Below are 14,940 nucleotides of genomic sequence, written 5' to 3'. Positions count from 1 at the left end.
TCTTCACTTTTCTTTGGGCCCTAATGGCTATATGCATCTGAGACTCATTTAAAGAAATCTGCAACGTTTTATAATCTGTCATATTTAGCACATTAATTAAGGGAATAGAATAGAACGTGTAATTTCACAAATTTATCTTTCAACTTACTCTTCTACAGATAAATTTAGGATGGGGAGTGAGATGCAATCTTGAAAGCATAAAATCCATAAAATCCATCAGATTTATTCAACCACTTTATTATTTGTGGACCAAATCCAGACAAAACAATGGTACTCCAATATTAATAAAGTGATGTGATTCTTCACAGTACATGAACGTTCAACGAATTATTTTAATGCATCAAATATAAACACTGTTGTGGGGTGGATGGGTCGGTCAGAGGAAACAACAATGCGGAAAAGGAATCTGACGTTGTTATATTCTCTCATTTTACAACAACTCGAATAAATATCGTACTACTACAAAATTCAGTGACAAGACTTCGAACTGATCAACAAGAGGATGCAAAAGGCACAAGGCATACAAAGAAAATAAGAAAATCCAGCTTATAACTTCGCAAAAAAAAAAAAGCAGCTACGCCGGCCGTTGTGACAGACCGGTTCTAGACGCTTCAGTGCGGAACCGCGCGACTGCTACGGTCGCAGGTTCGAATCCTGCCTCGGGCATGGATGCGTGGGATGTCCTTAGGGTGGCTGGGTTTAAGTAGTTCTAAGTCTAGGGGACCGATGACCTCTAATGTTAAGTCCCGTAGTCCTTAGAGCCACTTGAACTATTCAGCTACGCAGAAGGGAGGGGACTTCAATAACTAGCACACATTTTTTTTTCTGAAAGTAGGTTGGCTTTATTCGGGATTCCAAAACACCATATTATTCCCCACTCTTTTGTCTACAAAACTCCGTTTTTCAGCATAATTCATTCAATGAGACGGCCTTCTGCAACATTACGAGTAGGGTCTGTAAGACCGAATAGTCGACGTCGGAACGCTGCTACAGTAACCGGAACGCTGCTACAGTAACCTCCACGATCAGCGTCGTAATGCGCAAGCAGTTCCGCACAGGTGGTCCTTCGTCACTCTTTAACGTCTTCTGTTAGGCAGCGAGGAACACATCAGGCACACACCTCTGAGTAATTTTCCGTAAATGGTGGACGAATTTGTCAGCACTGCCAACAGAAACATACAATTGAGCAGCGAGGCGTTTGATTGTCATCCATCAGTCACCTCCAGTGAGTGTGTCCGCACCTTCCAGCATTACACGAGTCACAGCTGTTCGCGACCTGCAGCCACCGGGAGATCGGAGAGGATTGCGCGACTTTGTTGCGATGGCGACAGACGCCTCGTCCAACGATTCATCGTGCTTTTGTTCACTACTAGATTTCCATAGACATTCTGCAAGCTCCTATGAATATCTGCGATGTTCTGATTTTCTAGATTACAGACGCAATTTTGAAGGCTACTTCCGGAACTTCATGAAACTATAGGAGCTGAAATGGGAATACCCCACGATGACCCAAAACAAATTCAACTTTTTTTTAACCGAAACTGACCGAGTAAAAAGTGTTGCTTTACTTACTGAACATCCCTCGTGTGTTTTACATTACAGAATGACTGATTAACGCAGTATATTTTTACCTTAATCGCACATGGTTGAAACCTTGAATCCCACGATAAAAAGGCATCGACTCACAATGGAAAATTAAGCAAGACTGGAAATTCATTTCCCACAGTTATCAAGCACTGAAGGTGGATACATTTTCTATGAGCTACCGAAGGATATGCTTAGATTCCACCATCAACCTCCAGGCTGTGTGGCTGACAAAGCTACAGAGTTTCAAGTTCTACTCTCACGAACGAATCAAAGTGCAAACTCGCCGCTCTCGTAATTCAGTTAAATAAATTCAGATTTTTAGAGTGAGTGCATTACCATTCCCGGTCTGGGAAACCAAGTCTCTTTTGCTCTTTGTTCCTTTTGTATACGTGGAAACCATCTCTTTCACTCACACAGTGTTCTTACAGAAACTAAAAAAGTTATATTAAAACTTGATATGAAATTTATTTCCGCGCTAACTAATATGATTACTCCAGATTCCAAAAGAAACTGCAGTGAAATGACTGAAAATTCGCACTTTAAATATTTCAAATTCCACCGCCCGTGGGCTGCCCATAGATCAGTCCGTTCTGAACATGCTCCGGCAGCAAGTCTTATTGCTTACGCTACCCTGGTGGTGGTGGAGGTGGTGTGGGTGCGGTGGGGGGGGGGGGGGGGGGGGGAGCGGGGTGGAGGATACCAAAGATGCGGATATCGTTACCTGTCAGTCTAACTTTTTGTGTCATTTTTTCAGCTTTGACAACCAAGCTAGAGCTCTGCCTTTCTACTTCCAGTACAGCTAGTGCCAAAACTGGAAGAGCAGAGCACACTGCAGTAGCACACAGCTTATGGTGGCCACTCTCACGGGAACTGCCATCACTCATTTCAGTCGCTCACAATAGGTTACATTATAGAACAAGGATGTGGGAATGATTCACGTGCCCACATTTTTGTAATATAATACAGAAAAGAAATGGCATGTTCAAGTAAGCGGCACTCTTCCTTTTCCTTCCGATAACCTAACGGCACACGAGAAACAGATGCTAGAACATACGCAGAAATATCTCTTTACAAATGCGAGAGGGATGCAATTGAGCCCTCTCATCGGTAGTGTTCGGGCTGCAATCCTTCTGGCTAGATTATTCTACAGGGTTGGGGAATGCGCCCTTCGACGTAAGTGCAAGCGCTAGCCAAGGCAGCAGCTCGTGCTGTCGAATTTGAGCACAGAAGGCACCTGTGCCATGTCCTCATTATGTCGCGAGTGCCAGCCGTGTTGAGAAACGCGTCCTGTGTAGTTGTGAGCACATTGTGTTGGAGCTAGGTGGAATCGAACGTGGGAAAATTGTTGGTGCTCTATGGTAGGTGCTTTCTAAGATAGCCGAAAATGTTTGGTGTTTCAAGAGGCGCTGTATCGACATTTATACCGCATACAAGGAAAGCAGAAAAACATTATCCGCCATGTCACAACGCGGACGAAAGTGTGTGTAGAGTGATCGTGAACCTGTCATTAAAGTGGATTGTGACGAAAAATAAGAGGACGACAGCTGCAAAAGTCAGTCGGAACTGTACGCTGTACTCACGAACACTGTCGACGTCAAAACAACACAAACGAGCTCCAGAAGTAGGAGACTGCACGGTGAGCTGGAATTCCAAAACCACACATCGGTGATGAAAATGTCCGTAGCAGGAAAACGTGGTGCCGTATCCATAAAACGTGGGCTATGGAGCAATGGAAGAAAGTCGTTCGGTCGAATGAGTCTCGTTTCACACTGTGTCTAACGTCTGGCCTAGTTTACGTCCCAATAACGGAACTGTCGGTGGTCGGCGATGATTAGGGCAGGCATATAGTGGTACTCCATAGAACCCATGCTACACTGTAATGTCGAGAAGTATTTGAGTCCGAGAAGGTCGGTAGCCAAGACAAAAAAACTGAGCATGAAGTAAGTCACTTTAATTTCAGGGCAGATCTCACCTTGCATTCTTTTCCAAACAGCGTGTAGGCAGTATTGTCACGTGCCGTGCCAGTAAGTACATTAATTTTCAGTGAACAGTGTTGGTAACGTCAAACAGTTATTTTCTTCCAAGTAGATCAGTTATTTATTTGTGTGTATATTTTTAATGATGCAGATCTCATTGAGTACACAATTAGTTTCTTTTGGCAACCAACTAGATACATTTTCTTTATTTCAAATTTTTATTTTCACCCTCCACATGCACAACACAAGGTCAACTAAGAGTCAGTTTCGCTCAGGAACTGACTAAGCTGTTTAAAGAACATCTTACATTACGATAAAGTTTTCTAACTCAATGGATTCGGTTGTCTCGCAAACAGACACTGTTTTTACGGAAAGCTTACAGTAAAATTTTCGTTCCCTAACGATGGTGTTGTGCTACAAAGCGACAGGCCCCCTGTTGTCACAGCTCACATGGTCCAGGACTGGTTTGTTTGGACCACGAAGATTCATTGCCGCATCTCTACTGACCACAGCAGTCACCAGATCTCAGTTTTAGTGGGTGTTCGTGGTTTACTTTGGAGAGAAGGCTGCGTGATCGCCGTCCGCTTCTATCATCGTTACCTGAAACCTGCGACAATTGTGCAGCAGGCGTGATATAAGATGCCCTTGAAAAGTATACGGGACCTGTATGTATCCACTCCGAGACGACTGGAAGTTGTTTTGAATACTAACGGGATTCCTACCCACTATCAGGTATATCAATGTATTGTTTCTTTCGTGTCTGCATATGTGTTCAACGCCTGCATTTACGTTCAATAAGTTGCAACTTCGGGGAACAAGTTGGCCATTATAGACGCGTGACGTCCTGATGTCAGCCATCCATCAGGCTACTCGTATTTCGTCGAAAAATAACGTTCATTAAAATAGGATCCACAAGGAAAGTAGCCGTTTCACATCAACAACGATTATCATTGGAGATGGGGCACCATATTCGAATTGACAGTAAAGGAGAAACTAATGGACCGTCACCTTTCGAAACGAACTATGCCGGTGTTCGCCTCAAAAATGATTTAGCAGAAAGTATGAAAACATACAGGAGATAGGGAATGCGGATTGTAACTCAATCGTGCCTAATGCAAGTATTGTGTCTCACCCTATCTCGATAAGTGAAACGCATGTCGAAATGTATCACGAGAAAAGCGTGCGTATCATTTTATACCTTCTTCATAGACCTCGGAGCTCGTAGCGTCCTCTGTGTAGTATGTTTTCATTTTCAGGGTATCTTCTAACGGTACCATTGATCACGTCAAAAGACAATCGATGCTAGAGCATTATACCTCTGCGAGGAATTTTTGAGACGTGACCGTGAGATAAGATAATGGAAACAGAATAATCAAACTGGATTTCGTGTCCGAACCCTCCAGCACAGTATGAACAACAGTAAACGGTGGGGCAGGAACAGACGTTCTCCCAGCACAAAAGTAGGTTGTAACATCACATATTGAAATCAGTCGCCAGCCTAACTAGGCATTCTTGTATCAAGCAAAATGATAAAGCAGGAGGCACTGCTAAAACTAGCCTAACCTTCCTTGACAGACACACTAAATTCTTTCCTTATAACTGTTCACACTACAACACAGTAACGTAAACTTGCAGATAAATGTGCTACTATCAAACAAATGGGCAATGAGATAGTAAACAGTAACATACGCCTCTCAGCAACACGTATCTTAAATGAACTAGGTATAACAGTTTATGAAACCAATTACCGACACACATGAAACTAATGGTAATACTGAACAGGGAAAAGCTTTAAATGATTCTCAATTTAAATCGGGGGTCTGCTAATGCTCATAATCTATAACTTTTTTTCTTAACAGGGGGTCTCTGTGCCTCTGAATTCATCAATGTACATTAGAACAGGAACACAGTAAATAGTTTTTTTCTGAAACTCGGATTGAAGCAACTAAACAGAATGCAAATCTAACTACATTGGCTCTGAGGGAGTCTTTGCATTGCTTCATTAACTAAGTAGCCTAAAACATGAGGACCCTTAAACTTTCTTGGTTTGAAGAACCATGCTCATTAACAACACTACACCAGGAAGTATGAGAAATGGTAAGTATTCTTATCATTAAAGTACAACAAGGCAACGGCCTTGCCGCAGTGGATACACCCATTCCCGTGAGATCATCTAAATTAAGCGCTGTCGGGCGTGGCCGGCACTTGGATGGGTGACCATCCAGGTCGCCATGCGCTGTTGCCAGTTTTCGGGGTGCACTGAGCCTCGTGATGCCAATTGAGGAGCTACTCGAGCGAATAGTAGCGGCTCCGGTCGAAGAAAACCACCATAACGACTGGGAGAGCAGTGTGCTGACCCCACGCCCCTCCTATCCGCATCCTCAACTGGGGATGACACGGCGGTCGGATGGTCCCGGTGGCCACATGTGGCCTGAAGACGGAGTGCGAAAGTACAACAAACTACACTCCTGGAAATGGAAAAAAGAACACATTGACACCGGTGTGTCAGACCCACCATACTTGCTCCGGACACTGCGAGAGGGCTGTACAAGCAATGATCACACGCACGGCACAGCGGACACACTAGGAACCGCGGTGTTGGCCGTCGAATGGCGCTAGCTGCGCAGCATTTGTGCACCGCCGCCGTCAGTGTCAGCCAGTTTGCCGTGGCATACGGAGCTCTATCGCAGTCTTTAACACTGGTAGCATGCCGCGACAGCGTGGACGTGAACCGTATGTGCAGTTGACGGACTTTGAGCGAGGGCGTATAGTGGGCATGCGGGAGGCCGGGTGGACGTACCGCCGAATTGCTCAACTCGTGGGGCGTGAGGTCTCCACAGTACATCGATGTTGTCGCCAGTGGTCGGCGGAAGGTGCACGTGCCCGTCGACCTGGGACCGAACCGCAGCGATGCACGGATGCACGCCAAGACCGTAGAATCCTACGCAGTGCCGTAGGGGACCGCACCGCCACTTCCCAGCAAATTAGGGACACTGTTGCTCCTGGGGTATCGGCGAGGACCATTCGCAACCGTCTCCATGAAGCTGGGCTACGGTCCCGCACACCGTTAGGCCGTCTTTCGCTAACGCCCCAACATCGTGCAGCCCGCCTCCAGTGGTGTCGCGACAGGCGTGAATGGAGGGACGAATGGAGACGTGTCGTCTTCAGCGATGAGAGTCGCTTCTGCCTTGGTGCCAATGATGGTCGTATGCGTGTTTGGCGCCGTGCAGGTGAGCGCCACAATCAGGACTGCATACGACCGAGGCACACAGGGCCAACACCCGGCATCATGGTGTGGGGAGCGATCTCCTACACTGGCCGTACACCTCTGGTGATCGTCGAGGGGACACTGAATAGTGCACGGTACATCCAAACCGTCATCGAACCCATCGTTCTACCATTCCTAGACCGGCAAGGGAACTTGCTGTTCCAACAGGACAATGCACGTCCGCATGTATCCCGTGCCACCCAACGTGCTCTAGAAGGTGTAAGTCAACTACCCTGACCAGCAAGATCTCCGGATCTGTCCCCCATTGAGCATGTTTGGGACTGGATGAAGCGTCGTCTCACGCGGTCTGCACGTCCAGCACGAACGCTGGTCCAACTGAGGCGCCAGGTGGAAATGGCATGGCAAGCCGTTCCACAGGACTAAATCCAGCATCTCTACGATCGTCTCCATGGGAGAATAGCAGCCTGCATTGCTACGAAAGGTGGATATACACTGTACTAGTGCCGACATTGTGCATGCTCTGTTGCCTGTGTCTATGTGCCTGTGGTTCTGTCAGTGTGATCATGGGATGTATCTGACCCCAGGAATGTGTCAATAAAGTTTCCTCTTCCTGGGACAATGAATTCACGGTGTTCTTATTTCAATTTCCAGGAGTGTATAACCCATTAAATAGCAAATTGATAGGCAGTCTTTTGACCTATTCAAAAACATAATTGGCTGTGCAAGTGGCAATACAACGTTAAATTCAATTTCAGCCACTTACTCATAATAAATTAGGACACAAGGAATTAAATTCCCTAGGACAGGATTCCTGTCCAGGTTTGTGATTTGGGATAATCACAGGTGTAATATAGAGTTTTTAGCAAACACCACAATTATTATTACAAAATCAATCGAATTTCACAAATACCTGGTCAATATACAGAGTGCCAAATATAAACAATTTAGTGGAAGGCTGGTGGTACTGGTGGCGTAATTTGCACTGGCTATTAACCTGGCGGCGATCTCATCATAGCAGTACTGTTGGCCTCACCCTGTTACATATCTTCTTAGCGTCGAAATTATATTTATAGGGCCAAAAACCACGCCATGATAATGCAGCATCCGTGGCCCATAAATACTCCCCTTCACCTCTTCCGGCCTCAAAACTCCAGGCATACGAGCCACAATGGTCCGTTACTGCTAGCGAGGTGTTAACCACAGCACTGCTCAGCCCAGACTCCGGACGTGTTGCCACTTGCGCGCCAACCAAACCTTTTTGACTCCGCCACGCTACTTCCGCAGCTGTGGGGCTTCCCCCACATCTTTTATATTCAACTCTATGTTCCCTAACTATGGAACACGTCATTTACAGTACGTTACATAACAGCCATTTAAGTAGTTATTTAAACAACATCGTTCAAAAATTTGCACAACTGAAACACGTATACATAGTCAAAGAATTTCCATGAAAGACACAACATTCTACTTAAGGAACATTACAAATTAACATAGAATTATCGATACAGATACAAATTAGTTCTAAAATAGGTGTTACAATCTGTTACTATTAAAATAGGGTCCCTCCGTTGTACTGGCTAGATACAGCTCACTGTCAGTTTCATATAACATTTTGCAGCAATCGAACAAACAAACGATTCGAAAAACTGCGTTGAATGTAAGTGATCATAAAAAAAATCGTTCTGTTTTTGTACGGGAAAAAGCAAGTCTGTTTTCATAAAACGAGGTTAGTCATTAGAATTAGAACTCTTCCAGATATGAAACTGAACTTTCGTTGTAGGATTCGCGACAGCCGTGCAACTTAGTAGCTTAAACTAGGTAAGGGTTGAGATGTGTTCATGGATTTCACCTTATTTTTTGTGTTCGGCAGGATTTAATTACAATGACTCTGGAAGAATCCGTGCCATTATATCAATGGAATTAATCATTTTGACATATTTCAGCACTGTTGGTTTAGTACATTCTCTTGCTTTAACTACCGCCACCCTACAACGAATAGCACTTGAGCCTTTCTTGTTCATCGTCAAATTTCCTGTTCTGTTAACTGCTTAAACGTATTCTTACACCAGATATTTAGGAAGTGAAGAGCTTGAAAGGGACGGAAGATTTCTCAAGTTATCAAAATGACTGCAATAAGTGCAAGTTTTAGAATTAAAGCTTTGCTTTATTAACCTTTCTTAGAAGGTTAATGGAGCGAGCATATAATCGCCGACGTCTGAAAACCCCAAGAAGCCCTTGCTCCTCTCCCTGTCAGTTGGATGTCCGTTTCTGCTAGGGTTTGGACAGTTGAGTAGTCAGTTGAAGCAGTGTCAATGAGCGACCAGGCTTGTACGCTGCAGTTCATCACACAGGTCTAATGTACCTGCCGACTGGACGATCATTTCTTCTGAAGATTCACTATATCCGCTGACCTGTTCTGTGTTCGCTGGAGACAAGTCATAATAAAGTACACTGATATGTAAGGCTCACGTCATCTCTCTTGTTACCATACATGTTACCTTGAGTTACTATTGAGTAATCTACAACATTTACTTTGTAGTCTAATTTTATATGACATGGAGAAACCGAAGACGGCCGGGGTGGCCGAGCGCTTCTAGGCGCTACAGTCTGGAACCGCACGACTGCTACGGTCGCAGGTTCGAATCCTGCCTCGGGCATGCATGTGTCTGATGTCCTTAGGTTAATTAGGTTTAAGTAGATCTAGGGGACTTACAACCTCAGAAGCTGAGTCACATAATGCTCCGAACCATTTGAAGCATTTTTTTGAGAAATCGAATTACTTTGAATTATAACACGTTCGTTCCCAGTAAACTTTTTTATTTGCTATGGAGACCTTCGGTTAATACATTATCAGGAGGGCGAGAATTTTCATAGCAGTGCATAATTTTGATAGCCATCATTGTCAAGAAACGCAGCAGTGTCACCATGAAATCCACGAAGTGAAGAGAGGAGCACAAGTGGCAATTTCTAGCGAAGCTGACTGCTTGACTCAATAAGCGTGTGTTTCTAGAAGAGAATACGACGAGTGTTTTATGGATTTTTGTCCTTGCGTATAAATATATCGGACCTCAATGCCTTGAAGGCACGCGACGACGCGATTTGAGTACAGCCAGGGAAATCACGTTTTGATTTGTTTAGCGATAAATTTCCAATTCCAACATTTTAAGTTTACCCGATCTAATACCATTTTGTTAGCTTACGTCGTTATTTCAGTGCAATGTTAACGGTTTTACACCGATTTTAGTAGCTTTCTTTACTGCATTATTGCTGTTATACACCTCAGAGTGTTTATTTAGATCAGTATTTCATGTACTACAGAATTAATCGAAGTAACATAAAGAAATTTTGAGTTTTTAGACCTCAGAATTAATCAACCCAGCCGGTCGCTGTGACCGAGTGGTTCTAGGCGCTTCAGTCCGAAGCCGTGTTGCTGCTACGGTCGCAGGTTCGAATCCTGCCTCGGGCATGGATGTGTGTGATGTCCTTAGGTTAGTTAGGTTTAAGTAGTTCTACGTTCTAGGGGACTAATGACCTCAGATGTTAAGTCCCATGGTGCTTAAAGCCATTTGAACCAGAAACAGCTCCACTCCCCATTGGACTGTGAGGAGATGATTCTGATCCTGCTGTGTTAAAATTAATCATATTCAAAGTTGTGAGGCAACAGGTAGCTGATTTATACAAACGTCATCTCGAATACTGTTGATTGGAATACTCTCTTTCAAATTCTGAAGGTAACAGGGGTAAAAATACAGGGAGCGAAAGGCTATTTACAATTTGTACAGAAACTAGATGGCAGTTATAAGAGTCGAGGGACATGAAACGGAAGCAGTTGTTGGGAAGGGAGTGAGACAGGGTTGTAGTCTCTCCCCGATGTTATTCAATCTGTATATTGAGCAAGCACTAAAGGAAACAAAAGAAAAATTCGGAGTAGGTATTAAAATCCATGGAGAAGAAATAAAAATGTTGAGGTTCGCCGATGACATCGTAATTCTGTCGGAGACAGCAACGGACTTGGAAGAGCAGTGGAACGGAATGGATAGTGTCTTGAAAGGAGGATATAAGATGAACATCAACAAATGCAAAACGAGGATAATGGAATGTAGTAGAATTAAGTCGGGTGATGCTGAGGGGATTATATCAGGAAATGAGACACTTAAAGTAGTAAAGGAGTTTTGCTATTTGGGGAGCAAAATAACTGATGATGGTCGAAGTAGAGAGGATATAAAATGTAGACTGTCAATGGGAAGGAAAGCGTTTCTGAAGAAGAGAAATTTGTTAACATCGAGTATAGATTTAAGTGCCAGGAAGTCATTTCTGAAAGTATTTGTATGGAGTGTAGCCATGTATGGAAGTGAAACATTGACGATAACTAGTTTGGACAAGAAGAGAATAGAAGCTTTCGAAATGTGGTGCTACAGAAGAATGCTGAAGATTAGATGGGTAGATCGCATAACTAATGAGGATGTATTGAATAGGATTGGGGAGAAGAGAAGTTTGTGGCACAACTTGACCAGGAGAAGGGATCGGCTGGTAGACATGTTCTGAGGCATCAAGGGATCACCAATTTAGTATTGAAGGGCAGCGTGGAGGGTAAAAATCGTAGAGGGAGACCAAGAGATGACTACACTAAGCAGATGCAGAAGGATGTAGGTTGCAGTAGGTACTGGGAGATGAAGAAGCTTGCATTAGATAGAGTAGCATGGAGAGCTGCATCCAACCAGTCTCAGGATTGAAGACCACAACAACAACAACAACAATAGAATACTGAAAATTTTCGGGTTAAATGTTTCATCAGTTTTAGAACTCCTTTTCTAGCGCCCAGTGGTTATTTATGTTGATGCTGTTGAAGACGCAAGCTTGATGAACACCACATACTGGCAGCTTTCTGATTCACCATGAAATTGTGGTTAGTCTTTCATGTCAGTGAAGCATTAATTCTTCGAACGATTATGGCTAAGGCTTCTGAAAATGAGATATTGCGTAAATCGCGTTACTGCACTCGTATGCAAAATGTATGTGCGAGAAAGTGAAATTAACGTGCCACATTAACTACTTCGTGGAAGTGTATGAAAGTGTGGGAGTGTGTTAGCAGAGGTCTCCCAGTCACGCACAAAGACCTCACATGGCGTGAGGTATGCGTGACTATAGTGCCAAATGAGGCAGGCCCCGAAATACGAAGCAGTTGAAGAAATGTTATACTGTAGATCTAATTATATGAAATAGTCAAACAGAATTATGACCCTCTCGTCGCCCAGTAAATTCGATATGCGAGACATAGCAATAGTTAATAGGTACTAGACGTTGTTTCGTGAAGGGGAAACCGAGGAGCACGTGAGATTTTTACGTTCATTTCGTCAGGAGGTTCATCTCTGAGATGGTCCCTTGCAGCCGTTGTCAGTGAAGAAGTTTCAGCGCAACTGTAAAAGAGAAAATGTTACTTGCAGAGTTATGGTGCCGCAGGGCCTCTCTTGCAATGGCCATACCTTCTATGAACATGAGCTGGTGTGATCTGATTGATGTCATTCACGACTAACGTTTTCTGAAACGTCTTTTGGCCTAACTGATAACGGGTTTTGCCCTGGTTGTTTGAAGAGGGATGAGCACCGTGTGTGTGTGATGTGTAAGTTGTGACCGCGTGGGATCCAGCCTGCGTGGCTCACACGATTCACGCCTTAGTGTGCGTCAGTCAGCCAGTGTTGAGGTTCTTCATTACCGGAGACAACATCTGTATGACGTCATACGGGGAAGAACCATTCGGAAACTGGAAGAAGGATGAACTGTGACGATTGTAGCCCAGGAGTTTGGTATTGATCACAGCATTTTTCCGTGAGCATGAAAGTGTTCAGAACCACCGACATTGCTGCCCGAAGGAGAGGGGGTGGCCCACCACTGTTAACTACAGCAGCAGATGACGGTTACATTGTGCAGTAGGCAAGAAGGGATCCACGTCAAAACGCGCATCAGCTGCAACTATACTTAACAGGACTTCAAAGCACCCAAGGTAATGCTCCACCGCGGCTGATTGGGAGCCGTCTCTGCCGACGACCAGTGCATCGTGTTCTGTTGACACCCGTACGTTGGCGACACCGTTTGCGGTTGTGCCAAGAGCACAGGCACTGCACCATCGAGGTGTGGTGTCTCTTGCTCTTCTCGGATGAGAGTAGATTCAGACTGAGTAGTGACTCCGATTCGTGCGGTGAAACGCGGGAACATGTAATGCAACCTGGAACATTGTCGAAACTTATCGTTTCGGTGGTTCAGGTGTTACAGCGTGGAGTGGCAGAGTGTTGTATATGTGCACTAACCCCCATATCTTTGTACATTGGGCACTTACCAGTCAACTTCATTATGACACAGTATTCATTCCCCAAGTGCGTATTTTCAGGCACGCATTTGGCCCTGACTTCGTTTTTGTGGGTGACAATGCACTATCGCATCGAACAGCGCACGTGGAACAGCTCTTTTAACTAGTTTTCCATCATTTCCCATCCTTTTAAAGACTGTGACTCGCTTTGTAAAGTCTAGAGTTTTACGTTTCACTGCCACATACCAATCTTTTCACTTCATAGACTTTTTCTCAAGATCTGACCTGTTATTACCGTAGCTTTCATAGAATAAACTACCTCATAAATAAGGGCGCTGTCTGTAATAAGAATGTGATTGCAACTAATACTATAGCATCATCATCAGTTTTCTGCTGTATTAGCAGGTCCTTTGCCTCACCATTTTCTGCGATCCATTGCTTCCTTCTTAAGGCTGCTGTAGATTGTTCCGTCCATGACGTCATCCAGTATCTGAAATCTCTTCCTTTCTCGCTTCCTTTTCCCTTCTACATAACATTCTAAAACTGTTTTTATCAGTCCTTCCTTCTTTCTTAATATATGTCCTATCCAATATTTCTTTCTTCTTTTTATTACATCCAGTAACTGTCTTTTCTCTTCCACTCTTCTCAGTACCTCTTCATTATTTACTCTGCCCATCCAACTTATTCCTTCCATCCTCCGCCATGTCCACATCTCAAAAGCCCCCAGCCTTTCTCTGTCTTTCTTCCTCATTGTCCGTGTTTCAGCGCCATACGGAAGAACACTCCACAGAAAACATTTTATGAGTCTTTTCCTGAGTTCTATGTCCAGACTGCTGCAGAAAATTCTTCTTTTCTTATAAAATGCCTATTTTGCCTTTGCTATCCTTGTTTTAATATCTGTTCCGCACCTCTAGTCGGTGTCTATCTTGCTTCCAAGATACTTAAAATTGTGCACCCGTTCTAATTGTTCTCCATTCAGCACAATTTTTATTTCTTTATTTCCTGCTAGTGCCAATACTTCTATTTTCTTTGTGTTGATTTTCATTCCATGATTTTTTCCCGTTAGCTTCAATGGTGTCCAGCAGATCCTGTAATTGTTTTTCCCCTGTGGCGTGAAGGACCATGTCATCGGTAAACATCAAACACCCTACTCTTCTCCTCCAATTTCTACTCCTTTGTCATCTAATGAGCACTGGTCATTCATATTTTACATGTAGAGGTTGAAAAGTGTAGGTGATAGAGAGCCTCCTTGTGTTACTCCTTTTCCTAGTCCGATCCAGTTTGTACTTTCTCCTCTCACTTTAACTGAGGCTTTTTGATTAAGATATAATGAGTTTACAAGTCTTCTGGTCTTCCAGGCCGCTCTTGCATGCTCTATGCTAAGTTCAAAAAATGGTTCAAATGGCTCTGAGCACTATGGGACTTAACATCTGAAGTCATCAGTCGCCTAGAACTTAAAAGTACTTAAACCTAACTAACCTAAAGACATCACACACATCCACGCCCTAAGCAGGATTCTAACCTGCGACCGTAGCGGTCGCGCAGTTCCAGACTGAAGCGCCTAGAACCGCTCGGCCACACCTTACGGCTTTAGGCTAAGTCATTATTATACAACGTGAATAATAGCTGCCCTTTATCTCTTCTCCGCGGCACACTGTACTTTATTTCTGGGTGGCTTCTCATCCAGTAATATACTACGTTCTGCCAAACCTCTCTCTTTACAGCTCGTAACTGAATGTGGCATCACAATGGCAATGTAGTGTGAAGTCACTACTAGATAAGTTATTCGTCATATAACATGGGGAAAAGGTTTCACACGTCATACCATCAGCATACTGAGGCTG

The sequence above is a fragment of the Schistocerca gregaria genome, chromosome 5, assembly GCF_023897955.1.
Source record: "Schistocerca gregaria isolate iqSchGreg1 chromosome 5, iqSchGreg1.2, whole genome shotgun sequence".
Taxonomy (NCBI): domain Eukaryota; kingdom Metazoa; phylum Arthropoda; class Insecta; order Orthoptera; family Acrididae; genus Schistocerca; species Schistocerca gregaria.
The sequence above is the reverse complement of the archived record's forward strand: the minus strand, read 5'-3'. Positions refer to the sequence as shown.